This window comes from Eublepharis macularius, chromosome 5 (assembly GCF_028583425.1).
Source record: "Eublepharis macularius isolate TG4126 chromosome 5, MPM_Emac_v1.0, whole genome shotgun sequence".
Lineage (NCBI taxonomy): Eukaryota > Metazoa > Chordata > Lepidosauria > Squamata > Eublepharidae > Eublepharis > Eublepharis macularius.
This window is the reverse complement of record NC_072794.1, coordinates 33,696,042-33,707,810: the sequence shown is the minus strand read 5'-3', so window position 1 is coordinate 33,707,810 and position 11,769 is coordinate 33,696,042. Positions and strand designations below refer to the sequence as shown.

The 11,769-nt window shown below is 46.6% G+C and overlaps 1 long non-coding RNA gene across 1 annotated transcript; it reads left to right on the top strand.

The window, feature by feature from the left end:
• The first annotated feature begins 8,699 nt into the window (after positions 1-8,699).
• Positions 8,700-10,114, top strand: LOC129331438 (uncharacterized). The gene is made up of 3 exons (XR_008597129.1): positions 8,700-9,174; positions 9,497-9,548; positions 9,910-10,114. It is a non-coding gene; the product is annotated as an uncharacterized LOC129331438 (long non-coding RNA).
• Positions 10,115-11,769: the final 1,655 nt, after the last annotated feature.

The window sequence follows — 11,769 nt, the reverse complement described above, 5'->3', positions numbered from 1 at the left end:
TGTGGATTTTCCGGGCTGTATAGCCGTGGTCTTGGCATTGTAGTTCCTGACGTTTTGCCAGCAGCTGTGACTGGCATCATCAGAGGTGTAGCACCAAAAGATAGAGATCTCTCAGTGTCACAGTGTGAAGAAGATGTTGGCAGGTAATTTATATCTACTCAGGAAGGTGGGTTTGGGCTGAGTCATCCTGTAAGAGTTTCCCAGGTTGTGGAATGCTAATGGAGGGAGGCTTCACTGTATCCACCGTTCTCCGGCCATGAAAGCCTTCGACAAAATCTATCAGAGCTGCTAATCTCACAACAGCCAGAACTGAACTGAGGCTGCTTATAGAAGTGAGTGCACCTTGTCCAGCATCCTACAAAGCCCTATGGTGGATCTAGGCCTCCAGATGCCTTGTGGTCAGCAGAGTGGCCTTAGGCAGCTAGATATGAACTCCACTGTCTGAGCTGTGCTGCTGCCCAGACTTTCCATCTACTCTGCTCTTGGTGTCTGAGTGATGACTGTGGGATTCCTGGCAATAGGCCACTCTGCTTCCTGGGTCATTCAGCAATCTGTTTCCAGTACTGGCTCTTTCTCCAGAGCCTTCCTGGGCTTTGGGTCTGGTTACAACAGCTGGCTGCAAGTCTCTTGATGGCCCTTGTGGGCCAGAGGGCCCGGGCACTTCAAGGTCTGTTATGATTTCCCCCCCCCATAGGATCTACTACCATTGTGCCCTCATCCTCCGCCAGGTTTGCCAATCTCCAGGCCATAGAGTTCTTCTGGAGAAAATGGATGTTTTAGAGGGTGGATTCTATGACATTATACCCTGCTGAGATCCTTCTCCTCCTCAAACCCAGCCCTCCCCAGGCTCTACCCCCAAATCTCCAGGAATTTCTCAAGCCAGAGTTGACAACTCTGTCCTCCAATGAGGAGTTATCAGGTCAAATCCTGACAATAGACTAAAGGGTTGGTTTTAAAATGACTTGGATTAAATGAGAAAGTCTTGCGATCTTATCCTATGAACGACTGTATGTACTTAAATTATTATGTCCTGGGGCAGAAGGGGTTGTCTGCAAGTTGTTTACTGTTTGCAGTGAGACTTTGAGACCCCTGAAGAGAAAAAAATAAAGATTTTGCCCCACTTGCTGAACACATTAAATGGCAGCACCACAAATCCTTGTAGTAGCATAAACAGATATTGCAAACCTAAGGCAACCCAAATGTTTACCAGGGCTTATGGCACAGCTGCTTCCTGATACACTGAGAGCCAAGCTACAAGTGATGCCTGACACAGGTTGGACACTTGTCAGCTTCCCTCAAGTTTTGATGGGAAATGTAGGCGTCCTGGTCTTACAGCTTGGCTCTCCATTTAATTGAAGTTTACAGACCCCCCCCCCCACACACACACACCCAGCGGAGGGGAAGGGGGCACCCGGCGAGAGCCTGATGCCTGCACTCCCCTCCCATAGACTGCCACTTTGTAAACTTCAATTACATGGAGAGCCAAGCTGCAAGACCGGACGCCTCCATTTCCCATCAAAACTTGAGGGAAGCTGACAAGTGTCCAACCTGTGCCAGGCATCACTTGTAGCTTGGCTCTAAGTCTGCATGGGTAAGGAGATGTGAAAGTGAGAGAATAATCAAAGATACAATCCCCCTTGTGCATGCCTGAAATGATACAGCCCCCTGAGAATTTCCTGTTTGGATTGATTCTCCTTGTTTCTAGTGCAATGACGTGGATTTCATTTGTAAAGTGTGGCGAATGCTCTCTGCTGTTCAGTTATTTTAGATGAAAAATGTTCCTTTGGGGGGTAGCAGCCTCTCATCCCACCTGCCAACCAGCTGTCCACCTGCCTACTGCTCTAGTTTAAACTGTCGGGGAAAGGGTACATAGGCTGAGGGCAGACCAGGTTCTGGGCACTTCCCTCATCTCGGGCGAAGGCAGGTATAATTAAAAGTCTGGCATTTGAGAATGGTTCTTTCCTATGGCCTTGGCTTAAAGTAGCATGACTTGGGGAAACCAGAGCCTCTGTCAAAAAAAATGGTAATGCTTCCTAACAACTGTAGATAATGGGCCTTATGTATTAGGAAATGGCTCTGTCCACCTGCTAAAAAAGGGAGCAGTTTGTGTGTGAAAAAAGACCAATTTAATTTCTGGAGGTGACATGAGTGCCTCTTTGTTTCCACCTGTAATTTTGTACATAAAGTTAACACTGTGCCGTAAGAGTCCAGTGCTCTACTGTCCAAAGGGACCTAACCTATTAAGGACTGGCCTTGGAATTTCTCATTGTTACAAGATGTGGGGAGCCTGTAACTGTATGGTGGTGGAGCCTGGATGAGTAGGATTAGGAGAAGGGAGCCTGGACAAGTGGAGATTTATTTCCCTTGTGATTCCCTTTCAGAATGCTGGGACTTTGATTTCCATGTCAGATAGCTGATGAATCAAAATGCCTTGCTGTTGAATATCAGATCACTGACTATTCCTCCAGGATTTGATCCTGAATGAATATGTCAACCTGGTATGAATGACAGAGATGTTGCAGGATATGTAGGAGGGGTTAGTGTATCATAGTTATGTCCTCCATGGCTGATTTATACAACAGCATGCAAAAGCTGGTGGTCAGAAAGATGAGGTTTCCTTATTCTATCAAGATATCTCCCTCCCCTGGTCCAGAATTCTTCCAATATCAAGTGCATGTGTGTAGGGCTCACAAGACAGGCAAGGGATTCTTTTGGTGTCACCCACCCTCGGTCTGTCTGCCTGAGCTGGTACTTTTGGATCCAGAGGTCCCAAAAGTTATATATCTGGAGGACTTCAACCTCCATGCTGAATCCATGCAATCAAGCTCAGGATTTCATGGCCATCCACGGGGCTGTCTCAATCCTATCAAGCACTACATTTGGTGTTTTATTATGGACAGGAATTTGGTAACTTGGAGATGGAAGAGATTAAGGTTGTTTCATTGGACATTGGTAAGTATCAAGACTTTTTAGGACTCCAGATTTCTGCAGGAAATGGAAAGATCTGATAGAATGGTCCCCTGTGCCTGAGAAAAAAAGCATCCTAATGGGTTGGAATAGAATGGCCCCTGGTCCTTTTAACATCAGCATGGACAAAATGTCCAAATATATAATATTTTCCTGTCACTTGACCTCCATGCTAGAAAAAGGCACTTTTAAGCCAAACTTGCTGCTAATAATATGCCTATGATTCAAGACTATATTGCAACTAAACCCTCCCATCCATTTTTGCAAATCCCAAAAATACAGTGCCATCTCATAGGCAATATCTGTCGAAATAAAGAGAGAGGGTTTGCACATATCTTCATTTCATCATAAGTGCTCTAAGCACAAGACAACCCAGTCTTTTATTACTCAGGAAATAGGGTAGTTAAAAAGTGTTAATGTTAGGACTAATTGACATGTGTAAATGATCCTCTTGCCTTAGTGGGTGAGAGGGTACTAACACACCCCACTGCCTTACACATAAATGTACAACTCCCAAGTGAGTCTCATTTTGTATAGACCAATTCCATTTTATTTGAGGGGGAAGAATTGTATAAACATGGTATCTGCACATAAAAAGCATGGCATGCTATCTCCATGCATGCTATTGGCTCTTCTGTATTACAGACATGCTGAAAACAATAACAGTAGTAAATCTCTTTACATCCTATTTCAGGAGATAAACACTGAAATGTAACACCATGAGTCTTACAGTATGCGGTTGAGGAAGAGGAAGCTAAAATTCCTCTTCCTAACTGAAAAGCGCCGTCAGTGACCACTAAAAGTGATGCAAGTTCTCTGACTCAGATCTTCATAAAGATGCTAACATCAAAAACATGAAGCCACGCTCACGTAGATGCAAGATTTTCCATTCTGATTGGAGAAGGTGACAGCTCATGCATTTTAGTCTTCATTATTTTCAGCTCTAGAGAAATCAGTATATCTAATTTGATAGGGCTGGCCCTCAAGGAAACTGCAAAATACATGCACCAGTGACAGTGCAAGCATTGCTTGAAAGTTCTGCAAACCCAGAAGAACCCCTATATTTGTGGTGGTGGAAGGACTGCAAATAAATAAATGAACAAACAAACAAATGAATTTGAGGTAACTGTTCCCTCCAAATTTCCAAAAAACATAACATGATGTCTATGCAAGCAATGCAAGCACAGTTTGGTCACTCTTTTTGGTTGTTGTAGCACTCACAATGCCCTGACCCGGATAGGTGAGGAGAGTCTGATCTGGCCAGATCTCAGAAGCTAAGCAGGGTCGGCCTTGGTTAGTAATTGGATGGGAGACCTCCAACAAAGACCAGGATTGCAGAGGTAGGCAATGGCAAACCACCTCTGTTAGTCTCTTACCATGAAAACCCCACCAGGGGTCGCCATAAATCAACTATGACTTGAGGGCCGGATTTCATTTCAGCACTCACGCTACAAGACAACATTCCCATCTCAAGATCTAGTAACAGACTTGGAAGGGGGAGTGATCATGAACAAGAGGAAGTAGTAAGGAGTCAAAAGGGATTTCTTTTCCTCCACAAATCATGATGTATCCTCCCACTGGAAAATAAACAAATTTGTCCCAGGAGCTGAACAATAATTTACAGTAAACAACTCTGCAAGAAATATGTTAAAATCATCTTCAACCATGATATTAAACACATTGAAAACACTTTGAGTCCGTGACTTCCAGTTTGGGATTAATGGTGATCTGACGAGCCTAGAGATCTGGGCTATCCGAGGCACTGTTTTTCTGGAAAACGAGGCACCGAATGCCTGCTACCAGCCCAACTTCAGGGAGAAGTTGGGCTTGAACGCTACACATCCCTGAGAGAGTGTGATCTCGGTGAGGGGGGGGGTTCTGAATCAAGGATTCTTCCCACCACCTTGAGGTCCCCTCAGAGAAGGACGAGCTACTATCTCTACAGTACGTCAGGAGTCATTTAACTGGCTTAAGATCATCAGAAACTAAGCTTCAGTAACAGCTTTAACCAACTATAAGCGAAGGAAACAGCACAGACAACCCGCAGAATCGTCGCAAGGTAAAGATCATTATCGAACTTTGTAAATTAAAACGGCAGTGAAAAGACCAAGATAAAAATTTCAAAAGGACAGAATTTAACAGAGTAAACGACAAGGAACAATTGTTGAGTAAAATTTTTGAGCACTGGTGAAGTTTTAAGGACTAAAAAAGCTAAAAGAAACATTGTTTATACATACTTGCGGTTAGAAGAGAGATAGTCAGCGTGAGAGAGGAGGTGTGGACTAGGGGAAACATCGTGAGACGGGAAGTAAACAGGCGAGGAGACAACTTGGCGCCTAGAGAGGACAGCAGAGGGCAGGAGGTAAGAAGACTGACTGGAAGAAGGAAGACCCGGAAGCAAAACAAAGGAAATACTGGAGAGGCTACAAGGATTACAGGAACAGGAAGCACGCCATTTTAAGTGAGGTATGAAGTGGCAGAAAAACCATAGAGAAAAAATGCCCGACATTTTGGAATTAAGAGAAACTATTTTTAATTGCCAAATAAGAGACATTTAAATACATTGAAAGAAGAGAAGAATAAAAGAAGTTAAAACGGATTTAAGGAAAAGAGCAGATACGTGGGGAGGCACGAAGCTGAGTCCCACGATGGCCGAGAAAAAAGCAGATAAAGAATGACAAGCCTCAGTAGATGCAGCGATTGAAGGATTAGAGAAAAAAGTCACAGAGAATCATAAAGAGCTGCTGCAAAAATGCAGGAAATTCTTGCAAAAGATTTAAAAGATATGAAAGATACTATTAAGGCAGAGGTAGCGGGACTGGCAAAAAATATTGATGGAATAAAAAAGGAATTGCAAGCAACTAACAAGAAAGTTGAAGAGGTAGAGCAAAAGACTAAGGATATAGTGGTGAATATGAAGCAGGAAAACCAAGTGATGCAAGAAAGAATGGCAATGATGGAATGTAAGGTGACGGAGAGGCAACTTAGATTTCGGGGCGTGCAGGAATTGGAGACACAAACTGTACAGGAACAAATGACAGAAATTCTGGCAGAATTCCTAGATAAAGAAACAGAGGAAATAACAGCAAATATGGATCTGGTATACAGAATTAATTCAGCTTATGCAAAACAAAAGAAGATACCAAGAGATATTATTGTGCAATTAGTAACAAAAAGAATGAAAGAGGAAATTATTAAAAGGCATTTTGAAAATCCCTTAACAGTGGAGGGAAACAGAATCAAGATAATGAAAGAGATGCCAAAAAGGATTCTCCAAGAAAGGAAAAAATATAGAGAGTTGACCCAGAAACTAAGGGAAAAGGACATCAGATACAGATGGGAGATACCAGAAGGACGAAGTTTTTCCTATAAAGCTTTAAGAGTCATCATAAAGACAAGAGAGCAGATGGAAAAGTTTTTTGAGGAAAATGCAGAGGATTTTCCCAGACCATTAAGAATGTAACATAATGGAATACAAACTACTATCGTGGAATGTAAATGGACTAAACTCACCCCAAAAGAGAAAAACAATATTTCATTGGCTAAAAAAACAAAAATGCAATATAATTTGTTTACAAGAGACGCATATCAAGGATCAAGACATTATATATTTAAAAAACAAACAATTAGGAAAAGAATATATAACATCATCCAAGCACAAGAAAAAAGGAGTAGTGATCTACATTAAAGAGGCTATAGACTCTAAATTAATTTTTCAAGATCAGAATGGAAGGTATGTGGCTGTGGAAATTAATGTAAATGCTAAAAAAAACATTGATAATAGGTCTTTATGCACCCAATGGTGCAAAAGACCAGTTTTTCAGAGAAATAATGGACAAATTGGATCAAGACTCATATGACCAGATGACAATGGCTGGAGACTTCAATGGTGTCGTGGACTTACAAATATAAAGGGAGGTAACAAGAAATCCGGAAAGTTACCAAAAATATTTTTTGAATTAGTCCAGCACGAACAACTTGAGGATGTGTGGAGAAAAGAAAATCCTAAAGGCAAAGATTTTACATACTACTTCGCGAGGCATTCATCATTTTCAAGAATAGACATGATTTGGACATCAAAAGAACTAGCTCTATGGACAAAAAAAGTGGAAATTTTGCCAAGGGTGAGTTCAGACCACAATCCAATACTATGGAAAGCTATAATGGGTTGGAGAAAAGTAAGATGGAGAATAAACGAAGATCTATTACAAAATCAAGAAAATTTGAAGTATTTGAGAGAGGAGACAAAGCAATTTTTTCAAATAAATAATAACAATGAAGTTTCAATCCAGATGGTATGGGATACATATAAGGCAGTAATAAGAGGAAATTTAATTTCACTAAATAACAAGGACAAGAAAAGAAAGCAAGAGAAATGGCATGAAATACAGGAGAAATTGTATAAAAAAGAACAGGAACTAAAGAAAAAACCTGGGAAAAATCAATAAGACAAGAGATCAAAATACTGCAGGAACAAATAAGAGCCATCAGTAACAAGGAACTAGAATGGAAATTAAAGGTATTAAAACAGAAGTCATTTGAAGGAGCAAACAAACCAGGAAAGTACCTAGCCTGGCAACTGAAGAAGAAAAAGGGAAGAAAATTATTAACAAGATAATAGAAGAAGGAAAAGAATTGAAAGATCAACAATCAAACATGCCTTTTACAAATATTATGCGAAACTATTTCAAAAGAAGGCAGTAGACTTGCAAGAAATAGATCAATATATGCAAAAAACAGATTTACCAAAGATATCAGAAAATATGAAGCAGAGACTAAATGCTCCAATAACAGAGGAAGAAATTATACAAGCAATAGAAGCAACAAAGATTGGAAAAGCACCAGGACCGGATGGGATACTAAAAAATATAATGAATGATATACTTCAAGGAAAAGGACTTCCAAACACATGGAATGAAGCGAGCATTGCTCTGATCCCGAAAGAATTACAAGACTTGTCAGATGTGAAAAACTACAGACCAATTTCACTGATAAACAATGACTATAAAATAATGGCAAGAATATTAGCAAACAGGCTAAAGATATGGCTAATGGATTTTATAGGAGAGGATCAGGCTGGATTCCTACCAAACAGACAATTAAAAGACAACTTGAGAGTGCTTATAAATGCTATTGAATATTTTGATAAATGACCAGACAAAGAAGTTGGCTTTTTCTTTGCAGATGCAGAGAAGGCCTTTGACAATTTGAACTGGGACTTTTTATGTTTGCATTAATGGAAAAGATGGATTTAGGTAAAGAATTTATAGAAGCAGTGAGAACAATATATAAAGAACAAAGAGCGACAATCTGTGTCAATGACAACCTGACAGAGAAGTTTGAAATAAGGAAAGGTACAAGACAAGGATGTCCACTATCACCTTTGCTCTTTGTTATGGTCTTAGAAATATTACTAAAGCAGATTAGAGAAGATGACAACATAAAAGAGATAAAAATAAAGGGATCTTCTTATAAGTTAAGAGCTTTTGCAGATGATGTGATGTTTATAGTAGAAGACCCAATACAAACCTTGCCAAGATTACTGGATAAAATTAAAGAATTTGGAGACTTAGCAGGATTTTTTATAAATAAAAAGAAATCAAAAATAATAACTAAGAACATGACCAAGAAGAAGCAACAGGAATTGTGTGAACTTACAAACTGTGAAGTGGTACACAAGACGGGCAGCCCAATCCTAATAAGGGCACGGAAAGTGAACAGGAACCGAACTAAGGCTTGCGAGGGCGCATCTAGCCCGTACGCCCGCGTAAGTGGCCTTCCGCCCGCGCTGGGACGTGGCGCTGGCCCGCCGGCGGGCCAGCACCGGTGCAAGCCACAGGCGCCCGGGCGGCGGCGCAGAAGTGGCGTAGAGCCCTACGCCGACGCAGGGGGGGGCGGGGAGCAAGGCGGGGTCAGAGTTAGTCCGCTCCCTAAGCTCCTCCAGAAGCGGGAACGCCCACAGCGGCGCAAAAAAGCTACGCCACGGAAAAAGAAGGCGTAGCCCATAGGCGTCCATGGAACGGCGAAAAATCAGCCCCCTCTCTGAGCGCCTCGCCCCGCCCCTATGGCCCGAAGGAGCATAGGATGAGAACTATCCCGGGGACCAATCAGCATGCGCGCCCGGCGTGGACGAGCCCCCCTCTCTGCACCCAATCACCTGCGACCGCGCCCTACAAAACATCCGGCCAGCGCCACCCAAACCCCCAGGTAAGTGAGCACTCGGCCGGAGGCTCTGCCCGTCTGCTGAGTGGCATTGCCCCTTTGAAAACCGAAACTGGCTGAGGGCATTCACATTGGCAGGCGCAGAATGCACTCCGGGGACTTTGCGAAAAACTGGGGGAACTTCGCATAAAGGGGAAGAGGTGCAAATGTCTGCCTAACTCTCTTTCTACCGTGATAGAAAGAATGACTCCACAGCTAACTGATGCATGCTAGTTGCTTCTAACTAAGCACAAACAAACTAACCCTTCCGTGGCAGAAGGGAATGACACTTTGCAAATTAACCGCATGCTCTCCCGTTTCCTTGCAGGTGCCCTGACTCTGGCGCTCCCACCTGGTGATGACCGACGGAGCGCTGACAGGTAAGGAGGAGGTGGGGGGGGGCATTCCGCAGATTAGCGCAAACCGCCCATTCACCTGAACCCACCCGCTCACTTGCCGCTTTGGGTGAGGCCCAGCAGGGGTGGGGGGCAACCATGGCCGCCCCTGGCTGCCTCAGAGGCAGGCGCCTCGAAAACCACATGTGGCCAGGTGTTTGTTGTGACCAGCTCATTCTCTCCCTTAACGGTAAAGGCTTGCCAAGGCCGAGTGCATCCTCACCAGACCGTCATGCATCAGCTGCTGCCCTCGACCATGTGCAACCCCCCCCCCGGATGGCGGAGTGTGGGGCTTGCCTTGCCAGTGGAATGAGGCAAAGCCCACACGTGTCTTTTTCCCCCACAGGCACATCCAGGGCATGGCTGCTCCCCCGCGCCCCGCCCTCCCCAAACATCTCTGACGGACGGTTGGCTGCAGCCCAGGAAGCACCGTCGCGCCGCGGCCTGCATCCCAGCCCCGCCCCTCCAAGCGGGAAGGAGGGCTGTGTGGAATGCTCCAGCTCCCTCGCCAGCCTAAACGCAAGCCCGCTCTTTCCAGTGCAATAAAACGAGATGTACAACAACTGTTTTCTGTGTCTGCGAGTCTGACTTCGTCCTCCGCCCCTCCCCCAACACTCCCGTCACATCTCCCCACCTGCACATTGCCACAAATGTATCCGACACACCCCGTCTTGCCTCCCCGCCCCCTCCCTCCCTCCTCCCCCCCTCCTCCTCTGTATTTGACCAGTGTCTGTACCACCCATCTGCCGAAGAGAACTTGATTCTCAGAAGCCTGTGCCACAATAAAATTGGATAGTTGTAAAGGTGCTACGGGACCCTTTTTGAATTCGCTACCACAGGCTAACACGGCTAACCCCCCTGTATCTATGGCCAGGTAGAGGGTTGGGGCGGGGCATGTGAGCGGGGATCCCCAGTGGGGAGAGTAGCTGGCACACGATAAGCCAGGGAGAGGGTGGTGCGAGCTGCAGCTTCAAGGGGGCGGGAGATGGCAGGGCAAACGGTCCGCTCGCTGGAACCCTAGCCCCCACCAATGGAGAATCCAGGGTGGTGGCAGGTGGATGCCATATCCCGGGCAGGAGGTCTCGCGCGCCTGGGGAGGGTCGCCCCCATCGCAGCCGCAGCCCCAGCAACACAGTCCCATGAGCGGCCGCCTCCCAGAGTGGGTCCAGCCCCTCGGGCATCTGCAGCAGCCCCATTGGTCATTCCAACACCTTCCACCCCAGGGCGTCCTGCCTCGCATCCAATCCCGTGGAGCAGTTGCCAGCCTCCCACGCCAACAGGCCATGGTTGTTGGGAGGGGTGGGGTGTGCCTCTCAAGTCCGTGCCGAAGCCCTGCTCGGGCGGCTCGTCGCCATCCTCGACCCTCCGGCCCCACCCGCTGCAGCAGCTCCACCCGCCCCAGAGGCACCCCTCCCTCGGGCCCAGTTGCGTGCGAGAGGCCGGGCCCGTGGACGGCCAAGGGGGTCCGGCCGCCAGCCTCGCCGGTGACCGCCGCTGCCGCCTTGGGGGTGGGGTGGGGTGTTTTGCTGCACAGACGGCTCTCCTACACGCCTCCCCTTCCTCACGTCTGCTGGGGGAGGTGGGATGATATAATAATAAAGGCTGATTTCTGTGCAATGGGTGTCTGTGTTCTTTGCCTTGGGATGGGGACGAGGGGGCAGGCCCGCTGTGTCTGCCTCTTGGTGGCGGCCTCAGGCCAGCCCTCCCCTTCGGCACCACTTGGGGGCTGTCCCCTGCTGCCAGAGACTGGCTGCTGCCCTGGATTCCTCATGGCAGGGCGCCTGCCAGTCCCATGCCAACCTCTCTGGACGCGGCCGCCAGGGACTTGGTGCTACATTGGGCAAACGGGGGAAAGGCTTCTCAGACTATGCCCACCCCTCTCCTTCCCGACTGCGAGCCCCGCCCGACACACGAGCCGAGGCAGTCTGCCAGCATGGGCGCGGTTTGCCTGCTGCTCTGGGGCCTGGCCGGGATCGCGTGCTGCCCATAGGCTGCGCCTTTCCTGGCTCCTCCCCCTGACGCTTGTCAGGAACAGCGCCCTTTGGCTGCGCCTGGCGGCGGCCGTGGATCAAACCCGCCCACAACACTTTCTGGTTCTCCAAAATTGCATCTCTGCGCCGCTGCGGGCGCCGCTGCGGCCACACTTTGCTGGCACAGGATCCGGCCCGGCGGCGCCGCCACACCACCAGTGCAGCCGCGTCGGCGT